General features: G+C 32.0%; 1 pseudogene; it reads left to right on the top strand.

Annotated features, from left to right (window-relative positions):
- Positions 1-961: 961 nt before the first annotated feature.
- LOC136979847 (very long chain fatty acid elongase 6 pseudogene) lies at positions 962-1,807 on the top strand (annotated as a pseudogene).
- The last annotated feature ends 14,995 nt before the right edge of the window (positions 1,808-16,802 follow it).

Below are 16,802 nucleotides of genomic sequence, written 5' to 3' on the forward strand. Positions count from 1 at the left end.
ATAAATAATATTTATGAATCATTTCTAAAACTCAATTATATCAATAATAAATGTGTTACGTAGGTGTAAATATGGATAATAAAGATTTCTTTCGCATTTTTTTATTTCCTTTATTGAAGTCTAAATTAAACATTTTTCATATGATTTTTTATGAATGTATGAACTCCACTTTGCATAGATTCAATTAAAGTGGTAATCTTTTGGTTCAAGTTAGCCACGTTAAACGAGAACCCCGTGTAATTGAAAATTATTGAACTTTCTTGCTGTTCTTGCCAGCTTATCAAAATATTTATTTATACTAATGTCTTAAGTTGATGGATGGCCAGATGCTTCAAGCGGTTAAGTTGACAGCCGCTTGAGGACCTGTGATCTGAATCCAAGCGGTCAAAAAATCCCAGTTTGTCCGCCTTGGATGTATAGGACCCGTCCTTTACCATCCTGACGGATATATCGGGAAGTCCAATCAAAACAAAGACTATTATGGGTCTATCTGAACTCATAAAGTTTTTGAAACAAAGGCTTTCTTATTGCCCTCAGAAAATCGAAATCCATAATGCATAAATAGGGTTTGAAAATGGCTAAAAATTGCAAAAAGTATTTTAAGGTCAACTTTAAAATAATTAAATATTTTTAAAAACATGGAATTTTTAACATTTAAATGTTTGAAAAGCCGCGCAATTAAAGAGATCGTAAAAACTAATTATATTGGAAAACGAAACGTTCAGTTATTAAATTTTAAATATCATTAACTGTATCCTTCAAACCAATTAGCTGAAATTTTATAGCAATTAAACGTTACAAACATTTCTGTTTTATTTTTCTAGCAATCACAAAACAAAGTTTTTCAATACATCGAATATTATTAGGCTAATATTGTATTAAATAATTTAAATTTATACATATATTTATTCAATATTTCAAATGCTTGTATGCAAATATATGCATATATACTTATCTGAATATGTCTAATGTTTTTCAGCACATCCTTTCCGAAATGAAGTCTTCTAATTTAACTGAATCTCATTTAAATAATTATGGATTTGAAGCTATTATCAATAACGAAGACATGAAAACATTTTTCGAAAGATACTGGCATTATTCCATCTATATATCATTCATATATCTGTTGACAGTCTATTTTCTAAGAGAATACATGAAGTTCAGACCCGCCTACGATCTCAGAAGTACATCCATAATTTGGAACGGATTTCTTGCAATTTATAGTATAGTTTCTGTGTTGAGATGCTTGCCCGCAGTTTATTATTATGTCACACGTCACTCTTTCTATCAAATAGTCTGCGATAAATCTATAATAGAACTGAGACCCGAAACTATATTCTGGATTATGCTTTTTTCACTTTCAAAAGTTTGGGAATTGGGAGATACCTTGTTGATAGTGTTGAGAAAAAGGAAACTAATGTTTCTTCATTGGTATCATCACGTGGCTACTCTAATTGCAATATGGTACACCAGATCTAAAGAAGGTTCTTTTGGAATTTGTTTTGGCTATGTGAATCTCGTGGTTCATTCATTTATGTATTCTTATTTCGCTTTAAAGTATTTGAATGTAAAGATTCCTGTTAAAATTGCCATGTTCATTACAGCTATGCAAACATTGCAGATGTTGTTTGGAGTCTTGCTCTCGTTTTGGGTATATTGGTTACTCATCAATGGTTACAAATGTGATACTTCTAAAGACAACCTTGAATACATGTTTATAATGTATGCATCGTATCTATTTTTATTCAGTTATTTATTCTATAATTCCTATATTAGAAAAAACCGAAAAGAAAAGAAAATAGAATAAACAGAAGATCAGAAGTGATATAAGAATAAATACTTTTACCTGATATATTGGATTGAATTGATGTAGGTTATACCATATTGCAATAAGAGTGTTAGTTCATTTTCAAGGGACAGTTTGTTTAAATTTATTTTTTTTAAATATGTTTAAAATGATCAGAAAATATTTTTGCTATTTCTTCTAAATAGTCACTACAATTACAACGGCATTCTGCGAAGATAATCGACGAAGTATAGAAAAAGTATTATTGTTCCTTCGTATATTTATAATGTTATGATAGCTGGAAGAAATACGTCTTTCATGTTTACATCGATACAAATGATCTGTTAATTAACTACCATACAAGTTTTTACGAATATCTTATCTAAACTTATAATATATACTGAGTCTTTAATATATATATATATATATATAACAGTTGTTTTAATATACTTTCAAATGTTATTCTCTTTTTATATTTTTTATAAAATTAAAGAATAAATGCGTCGAAAATAAAGCATAAAATTAAAACTGTATCTGTGTATTTTTTATCATTTTAAAAAAGCAGGTAAGCCCAGCGTTGCTCGCGCTAAAAATAAAAACAACATTAAGATTATTAGCTTACTTTGTACTACTAGCCCTTCTATTGTATTATATTATAGAATTTGATTCATATAACTATAAAGGTTATCATAAGTAAGATTTATCACACCGAGTGCCCAATCTAACACATTTAACACAATTCTTTAAATTGTTTACAGTAGAGAAAAAAAATTTTGAAAATGTGTTAGATTGATCCCTCAGTGTGATAAACCCTACGTATGATAACCTTTGTAGTCATATAAATTAAATACTATGACATAACAAATATTAAAACAAAAACCGTATATAGAGTTTGGTTATTTCAGCCTCCATTGTCATGTTTATTGCGATACTCGGGTGATACGAAATGGCACAATTTCATTGATCAAGTTGACATCAATCTTAAATTTTTAAGATATCGTATTTTTTTTAATGTTAACTTTAAGAAACTGTACCATTCACAGCCAAATATCAAACGGTAATCAGCTAACGAATGAAATTTCGAAAAAAAAAAACGGACCGAATATTTAAACTCAGCATCCTCGAAAACCACTTAAAACGTATTTTGTCCTGGCCAGTAACCTTGTATTATGTAATTTTCTTATTCGAATGTCACCATACTGCTAGGTCCGATAGGTAGAAAGAACTGTTGCAGACGGAGGTTAAAGTTAATTCAACCAAAAGTAGTAGTAGTCCTCCTCCTGGGAGAGAGGATGGTCAACGACTACTACTTAATACTGGTCTATTATTAATATTTGAAAAGTGACGCGGATTGGATAGATTGTGATGGTCTCACAAGTGATCGAAGTTGTTAACCTTAATGTCCGAAAGACTTGATATAAGACTTATTTAAATAAAAAACAAAATCTCGTAAAAATACGAAAATAATTGCTTTTATTTAATCCCGTAAAAAAACTGGTGAAACCAGGTTGAAAAAGTAAAGCTCAGCAAAAACATCTTAAATAAAAGAAAGTTTTAAAAATTGTGGCATAGGAATAGTGGAAGCAGATATGATATTAACACTCAACATGTGAATAAAGTGCACATTACACAGACTACAACTACAGGAATTTTGAATGAAGCAATGTCGCCATGATAATAAATAGGAAAAAATAAACAACCGCATAGAAAAAAGACTTCGAGCAGCTGTAATTTGTACCTTAAAATCGTTGCCCATACATTAATTTGGCTGTACGTTAGAACATCTTAAGCAGTATCAGTGAAATAAGTTTGGGGTAATGGGTTTATGAATTAGTAAGGAAAGATAAAATCAAGGGAAAGGCGGGGTGTCCAGGTTTCTTGATAGTTAAGCATGTCTTTGTAAATATCACGTTTATAGATAAATTATTAGAATTGGTTTGGTTTATTTGATTACGCCAACACGACGCGTGAGCGATCTGCCAAGGAGGATGCATTCCAGAAAGACTTTTATGTAAAGCTGGCCCCAATTTAAGTGTTACTAACGTGAAGAAAACGCAGAAAACTCCACGTGGCCAGTTCGTTGGAAACGCGAAAACCCACAACCGACTACCGGTGTTCGGTGGTTTTATCCACTCGGTTACTGGAGAGTACTTATTGGGTTGGAATTTGAAAATATTGTAGACTTATAAATTTTGTCGTCAATCCGTCTCTGACCTTCCTTAATCTCGAGAACGGAGTTAGGGTCGATTTACACACAACAGTGACGTGCCGGCACAGTACAGTAAATTTTTGTCTGTGGGAAATCGTTGACCTAGTTTTAAACAACCCTGTCCAGACTCGTTCGTTACAGTGCTGTGGAGTGATATTTTATTTTAATAACACCAATAGTTGTTATTAAAATAAAAATATCAATTAATAATTATAATTAATCAGTGCTGTGGAGAGGCAGTGGCGTGACTGTAACGTGAAAGTACATTTCTCGGGAACGATATTTTCGCTGACGGCAAATTTTGTTTTCTACGGAAATCAAAGGAAATTTTAAATCAAAATAATCAATAATTAATTATAATCAAATACAGGTATTTTACTTTATTTCTTTATTTTAATTATTATTTAATTATTTAATTAGAATTCAAAAAATTCAGTTTCATCGTGTATTAATTATTTATAAAGTGTATGAAATTCACCTTCTATTGACTTTTTTGTCCGTGCTTGATGTACCCACTTGCAGCGCTTTCTTAATTGGATTTTTTTTTCATCGTTCAAACATGTAGCTATGATAGCCAATTCTTCCTCGGAAAACTGCATGACTACTCACCGAGAAAACGAAACAAATACTGCACGGTTAGGTCACTGTTGTGTGTGAATCGACCTTTAGGTGGATAAAGGTCGAGACCAGATGAGAAAATCGTAAGAGAAAGAGGACCAGATTAACTATATATAAACTTCCGACTTGAACTGCAAGTCCTGTTATTTCAATTCAAATATTGTTTCCTGGACGGAATTAGATACATATAGCTCTATTACCGGCATGGCTCTATTGCTAACAGGAAAAATATGATGTACAGGGGCAAAACACTACTACACTCCACGCAAGCAAGTGCTATGTGCAGTAAAGGCGTAATGGCGCCTATTTCACGTTACATCAAACTTGCAGTAATTTGGTGAATATAATATCCTTTTTTGTAAGAATTATATTTAGTTAATTATTTTCTTAAATTTTTCTAATAGATGGCGCTACATGTAAAGCCATCAATCGAATATACAGTAGATCCCTATAACACGGTAGATAAATTCCGGGTTGTACGAATCCGTGTTGTACGAGTCACTTAAATACATGAGCCAATCACAGTTCAGCACGTGTGCAGTTTATAAACCACGGTTGTTTGAAAGGTCTTTTTCCATAAAATTAATCGATTCTAGACTAATTTGACTCAACATTTCCAAATCACATATAATTTTTTGGGAATAATTCATATAAACTATGCTGTAAATAAAAAATTGTAGGATTACTTACCGAGTGTGCACCGTTCGACGACGCCATTGCTTAAGCTTATTTTCATCGCGGAGCTGCTCATAGAACGTCAGACGAGTGTTTTCTGATCAGCGAATTTTTCGCATAAAAATAACTTAACTTTGGAGACATCATTAATAAAAATATAATTTTTATGGCCATTGAATAATAAATGTATTTTAGTAGATCCAGTGCTCGGTTAAACTCAGCTTATAGAATATCCGCTATTGGTCCAGATTTGACCAATCCTATCACGACACGAGTCCGTGATGACGTTTTACCGTGTTATACGAGTCTCTTTTAGCGTGCCATACAAATACGATCGCAATTTTTTCGCCGTGTTATACGAATCCGTGTTATATGAACCCGTGTTATAGGGGGTATACTGTATACAGAAATTAATCGATATATAGAAATTCTTTAATATTTTTGAATGGAGGTTACGGCATTATCTAAGTTGAAAGTATTTGAACGTTATTGCTGAGTTTCGTAGCATTTGGTCGAACGGAATAGACGTGCGTAGCGAACAAACAAACAAACAAACATCTTCATTTAATAATAATTAAATGAAAATGTTATAATAATTTGTAATCTATATATAAATATACAAATGATAATTTTAGTTCATTTAAAATAATGAAATAAAATTGTAACGAATCATTTTACTAATTATTAAAAAATAAAAAACTTTTTGTGAAACGATTATTAAAAACTAGCAGATAGGCCCGGCGTTGTTCGAGCAAAAGTAACGATAGCGAAGATTAAGATTATTACGTTATAGTCACAGAAGAAAAAGATTAATTTCATCAACAAACTAAAAATTTTTAAAGAAAGGTCGAATTTGAAAATCGAATGTTCTAATATTGTTCGATTTTCACGACGTCTTCTGATTATATCGTTCGATTTACATCGAATGTTCTAAAGAAGAAAGGTCGAGAAAAACCGAACTAATCTGTTTAAATTTGAAAATCGAATATGTTCTAACATATTACTCTTTTTTGCCCCTCCAGTGCCCGTAAATCTTGCACGTCGCTTTCTCTTGTTTTCCATTATTACTTAACACTTCCATTGGTACTTAACACTTCCATTGTTGATGGAACTGTTAAGTTTTAATTCTCTCCCTCTCCCCGTGGAAAGGAATTTCGAAAAATCCCTTCTCAGTGTGCGTTCTCGTGACGTACCCTAACTATGTAGCAAATTTCAACTTTCAACTTTTAACCGTTTGGGCTCTGCGCTGATTATTATGTTGGGTTAAGTGAGATATACTCGGTTAACACCGGTGGCTGTGTACTATGCCGGACCAAAGTCAAAACAGAAACCAAAACAGAAATTAAAAAAGTGTATCAGTGTGTGTGTCTGTATTCAGGAATTTTCTTACAATATGACATGTATTCAATATAGTGGCCTTCTGTAGTGTGATGTATGTGTTTCTATTCAATTCTAATGTGCCCAGGCTTTTGTGTAGTGTGTGTGGTATGACACCTGTACAGGAGAGAACAACAGGTACAATAAGCACCCTATCAATCCTCCACAGATGCCTTATTTCCTGGGCGAGTTCTGTGTACTTGCTAATTTTTTCAGTGCATGCGTTTTGTATATTGTGAGTGTTTGGAATGGATATGTCTATAATGTATGTGATTTTATTGTGTTTGTCAATGAGTGTGATGTCTGGTCTGTTGTGGTAAATTGTTTTATCTGTGATTATGGCTCTGTCGAAGAACATTTTGTGCGTGTTGTTTTCCAATACTGTCTGTGGAATGTATTTGTAGTATGGTTCGTGGATGTCTACTAATTTGTGTTTCTTTGCAAGCTCTTGGTGTATTATATTTGCTACTTGATTATGTCTGTGTAGATAATCTGTCTGTGCCAAGAGCTTGCAACCAGAGCTGATGTGTTCTATAGTTTCTGGCATGATGTCACATTTTCTGCATGTGTCATTTGTGAGTGTTGCATCTTTGAGTATGTGTTTTCTGTAGTTTTTAGTATTTATGACCTGATCCTGTATGGCGATCATGAATCCTTCCGTCTCCCCAAAGAGGCATTCCCGAGCTAACCAGCTGTTTGACGCAGTTTTGTCAACAAAATCCTGGGCCAGATCATAAGGATGCCTGCCATGGAGTGCCTTTCGAGCCCACGATTGCTTAATGGTGTCTATGCTTTTTATATGTTGTGTTGTGTCCATATGATGTGAGTGTAAGTTTAATGGTGTGTTATTCGAGTCTGCTAGAGTTACTGCTTTATGTAATTGTGATGTTTCTTGTTTTTTATAGAAAAACTCTTGCAGTGATTGTATTTGTTTGTAGAGAAGGTTAACTATGTCAATCAGGCCACGTCCGCCATCTTTACGTGGAAGGGTTAATCTTTCTGTGGCGGATTTAGGATGATGTTGTTTACGCTTAGTAAGTGTTGTTCTTGTTTTCTTTTGGAGTTGCTCGAGATCTGCGTGAGTCCAATGTATAACTCCAAGAGAATATGTGCGTACTGGGATGACATATGTGTTTATTGCTTTAACTGTGTTTTGTATTTAATTGTGTTCTGAGAATAGCATTTAACCTACTTTGGTATTCTTTAATTAGTCTTTGCTTTGTTTGAGGATGTTCTGTTAGTTTGGCCTGTTGGAATCCTAAATACCTGTAGAACTCGCCCTCTTCCATGGATTCAATAACGTCTCCATTTCCAAGCGCAAAATCTTCTTTCTTCAGGATTCCTTTTTCTATGTGAACTGTTTTGCATTTATCTAGGCCAAATTTCATTTGTATGTCCTTGGTGTATGAATGTGTGATCTGTAGGAGTTGATGAAGTTGTTTTTGTGTGGATCCATAAAGTTTTATGTCATCCATGTATATGAGATGTGACAGTGTAAACTGTGTTGTTTTTTCATGTCTGATATTGTAACCATATTGCATGTTGTTTAACATGTTGGATAATGGATTCAGGGCTAAGCAGAACCAAAGAGGACTCAAGGAATCTCCTTGAAAAATTTCTCGCCTAATAAAAATTTGGTTTGTTTGTATGGAAATGTTACTAACCCTGAGATGTAGTGTTGTTCTCCAGTGCTGCATAGTGTTTTGAAAGAATGCAATGAGTGATGGATGTACTTTTGTACATGTGTAGAATATGTAGCAGCCAACTGTGTGGAACACTGTCGAATGTTTTTCTGTAGTCTATATATGCCATGTGTATGTTTCTGTGTCGTTTGTGTGCTTGCCGTAAAATGACTGAATCTATGAGTAACTGTTCTTTGCATCCCGTGTGATTTCTACGGCAATGTTTTTGTTGTTCCGTAACAATGTTTGTTTGCGATACAGGATGTCAATAATTTGTAGAGTGTTTGAAAGACATGTAATTGGTCTGTATTGTGTGGGGTCTGTGGTATTGTTGTTTTTAGGTTTCATGTAGGTGATGCCCTGAGTAAGAAAATTTGGCATGTCTAAACACCTGTGTTTAGCTAGTTCCTGGTGCATTGATGTAAACTTTTTGTACCAGAAATTGTGAATGTTGTCTACACCAGGTGTCTTCCAGTTGGGTGTTCTGTTAACAGTGTATTGGAAATCATGTATGTTTATTTCAGCACAGGGCATAGTCGGTATGTTGTGCAAGTTTCTGTTCTCCTCCTCGATCCAGCCTGCATCAGCATTGTGCGTGACAGCACTGGACCAAAGAGAAGACCAATATGTTGTGAGTTCTTCTTCTGTTGGTGTGCCACTGTGCTGTGTATCAGTGTTTGCTTTGTTATTAATTTGTCTGTAAAAGTGTTTTTCATTGTTTGTAAATAATTTATTTTGTTGTTTTTGTAGTGTACATGTTTTGTATCGTTTGAGTCTACGTGCTTTGGCAGCAAGTTTTTGTTTTAGTGTATCAATGTATTCTCTAATGCGTGTGTTGTGACGTTCATGTTTTCTGTGTGGTTTTTTTTGAAAATGTTTTTGAGCTGTTTCCTTAATTTGGGTGTTATGTTGTTTTTAGTGTATTGTGTCAGCCTGCCTAATTGCTGTCTAATGTCATTTATTTGTGTTTTTATTTTTCTCTGCCAGGCAGGCTTGTGATAGAATTGTGTTTACTGTGTATTTTTCTGTGATTGTACTTTCAGTCCATGGTGTGTCACTACTGTGACTGCCCCAGCATAAACTAATGTATGAATGTCTGAGAGTGTAGAAATTGAATGAATGTAGTGTGGTAGTAAGTGAGTGTTTACATAATTTAGTGTTTTTCCACTTCCTTTGACGTGTTGATTTTTGGTATTCGTGGTCTTTGTGTGGGATCTGTACCTGTATATTTAGTGAGTGTTTCCTGAAATATAAGTGAGAGCGTATTAACTAAATCCATGTCTATGTTATCAGTGATGGATGAGAAAGTGTCTGTAGTATCATTAGTGGTAATTGTTGTATGTGTGTTATTATCAATGCTTGTTGCTGGATTATCCTGACAGGTTACATGATCTTTATTAATGTTAGATGTTTCTGTCTGTTGATGTATTTGATCAGCAACCTGTTGTTTGATAAGTTCAAGTGTTGTTTGTGGAATAAGGTCGTTGTGTATAATTGTTTTTTTTTATCAACAGCCTTTGTTCAGTGACAGTGAGATGAGGATACTGTTGTGTGAATCTATGGTGTAGTTGTTGTTTTTATGCTGTTTGTTTCAAGTTTTGTAATGATGTAGTAAGTACGAATGATAAACTTGTTCATTTCTACTGTCCATTTCATCCGTTGGCGTGGATTTCCAGGTTTTTCAGCCTTTGTGGTCTGTGGATGCATTGCCACAGAAACACCAAGGCTAGGTTGGTTTCTCACATCTGTTGAGGGCATTGCAGTAGCCATGCTTGGGCCGGTGCTGCTTTCGCCACCGTAACCAAGGGAGACTGTGGCCTATTTTTCGAACGTGAGCCTCTGCCTAACCCACGAACGCGGACCTTGTTAACCCGGGCGACGTCCGAGCCGGTATCACACTTTGATCTAGTTATTACCATAATAAATATTTCCACAGAATGTGGGTGTGGTCACTCTTAGCTTCATTTCTCCTCATAGACCTTACTGGCATGGGTGTCCTTACCAGGAGCTCATGCTCCAGCCTGCATTGCCCTAAGGATCAGTACAATTACTGGGCTCTCCCACCACGACCAGCTGGTGACCACGGGAGAGTTATTATTATTATTATTATTATCATCATCATCATCATCAACAACAACTCGTTTCGATTATATATTTAGATAGAATATTCCAAATATATTTTACAGCAGGCATGTCAAACTCATATGATATTACGGGTCACATGATCTATTTTGTATTAACCTCTTAACAGTGAAGGACGAGAATAGTCGTCCAAGACGATCGAGTGGCAGTGGTGAAGGACGACTATAGTCGTTAAAAAATTCTTATAAAATACCTGGACCATTTCGTGAAGTCGTAGAATTTTCACGAGTAGTTGGGTTCTCCAACTTTGTTTTGGAATATCCTTTAGTTCTCGAGAAATTACAATAAAAGAGAGAAAATTAAAATAAATATGAAATTTTAGACGGCCATCTATCGACATAAATCGAATTTAAATCTCCCGCCGTCATCTGATTGGTTAAAAAAATTAATATTCCTAATTGGCTCGCGTCAGAAAAAAGTAGGTGTGACTTCTGTAAATGACGCTATCGGGAGTGCACCGATGCAACCGGAAAAAGTAAACAGCCTACGTCATTAGTCTAACGGTCCTTGTCTGACCTACTTTTCGTAGAATCAACATTGGAGTAAGCTGTAGTAAAACGTAGTAGTTTATAGTAAAACGGTCTTCTCTAATATTCATAGTAATTTGTAATGCTCGGATTTCAATTTAATAAGTATTATTTAGTTCAGAAACATTATAAATACATCATTAAGTAGGAGAATAACGAAAAACTTTATTTTTTAGTATAATACAATTTACAAAATCGAAAGTTCGTATATCGTAATATTATAAAAAACTACATCGAAACATACAAAGTCACCTAATTTACTTAAATTCAGTTCATTATACAACTGTAGATACTCTTGCCTTCCTCAGTTTCCTCAAAACAAAATTCGAAAACTTCAATTAATTCTATAAATATTTAAGCGCCATTACTATTCGAATTAACTGTAATTACAAATATAACTGAAAAATATTTTCGACATAAACCCTAGGCAATAATTATCAAAACAAAATTCTTCAAGTATAAATTTTTCTGATCGAGTAATATGTAATAATAGTTTTATCTATTACTCTTGCCATATTCAACTTTCTATGTTCACATCCATTTAGTTTCATCTAATTACACTTTAAATGTAAAAAAATCTACCAACAAATAAGTTTTCTAATAAAGATACTACTTGCTAATTAAAGTTTGTATTCTTCTTTGACGTAGTTCTACGTTTTAGCACTAAATTGGTAGACATGTCTAAATAACACGCTTATAAACACTAAATGCCATAAATGTTTCGAAATTAGAACTAGATAATTATATGCACAAATAAATTTACATGCCTTCATTTACATCCAAACAAAGATCAGTTCTCCCAAATTGTCGAAAAATAAATTATTTTCAACTTTTCTTTCTGAATTTAGAACTAATTCACAGTAAACTTTATGCCTTAAAATATCCATTGCAATCAACGCAAAATGTATGAATCCACGTAATAAAAAATTATCGCAGTGAACTTCGAAAAAACGAGAAACACAGAATTATTAAACCGCACTTTACGAAATCTGGCGCGAACTGTCGTATACAATAAACAAAACGAAAATGCTCTTGTCCAATGTCATCAGGTGACAAAAAGTTTCTAAATAAACGCTAAAAGTTTTAAAGAATTCTTTCACAAAAACCGATGAATTTAATTAATACACAATAACTAAATCTGTTTAATAAAGGTTAATAATTTTCCATTATAATTATGCAAATTAGATATAAAAAAGATCATCGCGCAAATTCTCCCGCGAACCATGGATGACTCTTACGTCATCTGGATTGAAGTTTCCTGCAAAATACTGAAAATTTTTATATAATTCTTTTACTAATCCAGTCAAATTTAAATAATATAAAATGTCTAGATCTGTTTAATAAAGATTATCACAAATATTATTACAAATATGCAAATTAGATATGAGATAGATCACTAGGAAATCTCCCGCCAAGATAAAAATAGCTTTCGGTCACGTGTTCACCAAGAAATATGTTTAAAATTTAATTTTTCAGCTTACATAAACCGTACAATAAATGAGTATTTCTTCGAAAGAAGTCGATATACACGAATAAATAATAATTATTTAATAATGCTTTTATCCATTTTAAATTGATATTGTAAAAATTAAGCCATTTAATCTGTGTGGCTTTTATAATTTAGAGTTTCCGAGTATTTTACTGTGAAATTCAATTTAGTAAACAGAAACAAAGTTAGGCTATTAAGTATAAACAGCACAATACAAGAATTTATACGTAAGTTGAGTGTAAATACAGAAAAAAATCGAATTATATCAAAGATGGGAGAAACAAGCTTACATCCCCAGAACAGAGCTTATAATTCGTTGTTATTTTCAGCCTGTTTCTACTTCGACTGTTTTTTGTTGGTAAAAAGTTAATGTTTTAAGATGTTCTTAGTGAAGAAACATAAAAGTATCGAAATATAATATTCACACACACAAAAATATTCATGTATGTCGACATTAGAAATTTGAAATCAATTATAGAATGTCCTGGATAGAGATATCGTGTGATTGTCTGTTTCTTCTGTCTTATTTTGTTTTTCTACGTGAAAATAAGATATCTTTTATAACTATTGATAATATAAACATTTTGTTTCTTTATATATTACCTTCAATTACAGCTGCAAACTTTAACACATGGAGCATGTGAGAAAGTATTATTGTATAGATTATTACATTTTTATGAATACACCTGAGACTCGTGACAATATAGGCCTATATTAACCTACTTTAAGTGTCAATATTTTATTTAGAATCATTTTAAACGTTATTATTACATCAAATTATGAAATGGAATGTTCCAAGTATAGGAGTAAGAGGGAGGGGAAAGAAGCCATGCGTGGGGAAAAAATGAGTTTTTATCTAAATTATAATAAAATTTACTTATATTTACGAGAAATATCGATAATTTTCTTCTGGAGAAATGTATCTTGATAAAATTAATTATCTATATGAATGAAACTTTCAATAATACATTAGATACAATGACTGACGTTCCTTTCTTACCCTTTCTGTAGTATGTCTTATTATTAAACATAGTTTCCTAGATTATAGCATAATAATGTGTAAAAAAAAGAAATGGAAAATTCTGTTAATTTGTAAACGCAGATTCTATCACATAACAAGCATACTGTATCCTCTGTATATTTATAGTCAGTTATTCGCGATTGAATTTTTCTAGATAAGCCTGTTTAATCCGTAATTTATTTGACAGAAAGAAATTGTTTATGGCCGTATTTCATTTATATAATGTTTTTCTCGTGATATTATTTCTAATATCGGAAAAAAATATACATTTCTAATATGGACATACATCAATATTTTTAATTCTGAATATTATATTTCGATACTTTTATCTTTCTTCACTAACAACAAAGTACTTTTATTTTAAAAAAATAAGTTTTTACCAACAGAAAACAGTCAAAGTAGGAACAGGCTGAAATTGACAACAAATTATAAGCTCTGTTCTAGGGATGTAAGCTTGTTTGTCCCCATCTTTGATATAATTCGTTTTTTTCTGTATTTTCACTCAATTTACGTAAAAATTATTCTATTGTCCTGTTTATAACTAATAGCTTGTCTTTGTTTCTGTTTACTAAATGGAATTTCACAGTAAAATATTCGGAAACTAAATTATAAAAGCCAAACAAATTAAATAGCTTAATTTTTACAATATCCACTTAAAATGGATAAAAGCATTATTGTATATTTATTATTTATTCGTGCATATCGACGTCTTTCGAAGAAATAATCATTTATTGTAGAGTTTTTATAAGCTGAAAATTATTCTGTTGTCTTTGATGAAATTTGTTACAATTTACTAATTTTTACAGAAACATTAAATTTTAAACGATGACATTAGTTAAAATGTATTAATTTGTACACAAACATTAAATTTAAGGCGTATTTCTTGGTGATCACGTGACCGAAAGCTATTTTTATCTTGGCGGGAATTTTCCCACAGTGATCTTTGTCATATCTAATTTGCATATTAATGATAGTACATTACTAATCTTTATTAAACAGATCTAGACATTTTATATTATTTAAATTTGACTGGATTAGTAAAATAATTATATAAAAATTTTCACTATTTTGCAGGAAACTTCAATCCAGATGACGTAAGAGTCATCCATGGTTCGCGGGAGAATTTGCGCGATGATCTTTTTTATATCTAATTTGCATAATTATAATGGAAAATTATTAATCTTTATTAAACAGATTTAGTTATTGTGTATTAATTAAATTCATCGGTTTTTGTGAAAGAATTCTTTAAAACTTTTAGCGTTTATTTAGAAACTTTTTGTCACCTGATGACATTGGACAAGAGCATTTTCGTTTTGTTTATTGTATACGACAGTTCGCGCCAGATTTCGTAAAGTGCGGTTTAATAATTCTGTGTTTCTCGTTTTTTCGAAGTTCACTGCGATAATTTTTTATTACGTGGATCCATACATTTTGCGTTGTTTTTAACGGATAAAAGGTGGAAATTTTACGCTGAATATAGAACTTGTTTTTCAGAATATGCTACTTTACAAAAAGAAAAGTTGAAAATAATTTATTTTTGACAATTTGGGAGAACTGACTTTTGGATATAACATATGGATATAAATGAAAGTATGTATTATTGAGCTACTAATTTATTTGTGTTTATGTGTATTGTTGTACTGCAACTTACTTTGTTTTACTACGTTAGAGAAAGTATGTCACACATTGGATTTCTGACATAAAACTGTCGGCTTTTTCAGAGTGAAGCGGACCCTCTCAGTGAAGTGTATTTTAGGGAAGTTATGCACTTTTTTTCTGATGCATGCCAATTGTGAAAATTGTTTTTAAAATTAAATATCGCTCAATGACGATAACATATGTTATAAATGTGAAGATGAATATAAAAATATTTCTACATTTTTTTATTGTTTTGTTGTTTCTTAAAGATTAATTTATTTAAATTTATTATATGTCAAGTAAGTTTATTTACAAAATGCTAATATTTTAATTCGCTTTAATATTTCGGTGTAAATTTGAACAAGGAATTTTAAAATTTTAAATAAACGATATACTGAAATTTTCTTTTATTTACAATGATTACGTCACTTCTACAGAAAGTAGAACACGAGACGACCTTCACCCACATTTCAGTCTGGGGGGAAAGGCCGCCAGTTGTAGTCATAACAACCTTTACGTCTTCTATTGTTGTGGATGAAATTCGTTAACTGTCAATTACATTTTCTTGAATTTGATTCGCAGGTTGGAAAAAATCGTCATTACTTAAATGCCTAAAACTTTAAAAAATTTTATAAAATTGAAAATAAATTAAAAACTTTTGAAAAAATCGTATCGGATAGAAAATCAAAAAAGAATTTAATATAAATTTGAAAAAAAAATTTTTAGCAAAAAATTACCGCGAAAAAAATTCATATATAAAAAAATTATGTGACAATAAAGAACGATTTTTTCTTTACAAGACGTAACTGTTTAAAAATTTTTTTTCCTAAACGGAAACGAGAAAAACGCGTGGGAAAATTCTTAAAAAAATTCCCACGGTTTATCTCCACAACTAACTGGTAGAGCCGAGTCCGACTGTTCCACTGTTAAGAGGTTAAGTCGAGGGCCGCATGTGTTCAATGTTCAACAAAATTAATAAAATATGATTTTTAGAATGATTATATTATGTATTATGTATTTATTAGACTCAATGTATTGTATATTATACATACATAGACATTTTATATATCATGTTATTTTTTAAACTTAAACTGTAAATATTATATATTTTTTATAAAAAACAAAAATAAAAGTTATAATATGAAATAAACAAAATCACAGTTTAATATTACTTTTTAGAAGATATTTGACAACGTTTTTCACAAAGCAAGTCATTAAAATTTGGTTGACTATATTCAGCTGATGAAATTTTTAAAATTGATGATATATGTTGATCGGTTAATCTTGACCTTTCTGAATTTTTGTTATTTTTCATTAAAGAAAATAGTCGCTCGCATAAATAAGTGTTGCTCTCATAAATAAGTGCTCCCGAACATAGCCAGTATACGTATAACAAACGATAACATTTTAGGAAACCGATCTACAGATAAATATGTATTAATTAAAATCTGGAATTCCAACTTCCATACATTTTTGCTTTAGCAAATTATCACATTGGATTTCAATTAATTCTATTTGTAAGTTTTCATCAACAATTTCTAGAACAGTTAAGGAGGATGCACACATGCAGTGCGGCAAAGAAAAGCGGTGTCGCAAACGCATCTTCGCTACGCGGCAGCACGATCACACAAGCGGCAA

This window comes from Centruroides vittatus, unplaced genomic scaffold, assembly GCF_030686945.1.
Source record: "Centruroides vittatus isolate TY-2023 unplaced genomic scaffold, ASM3068694v2 contig_651, whole genome shotgun sequence".
Lineage (NCBI taxonomy): Eukaryota > Metazoa > Arthropoda > Arachnida > Scorpiones > Buthidae > Centruroides > Centruroides vittatus.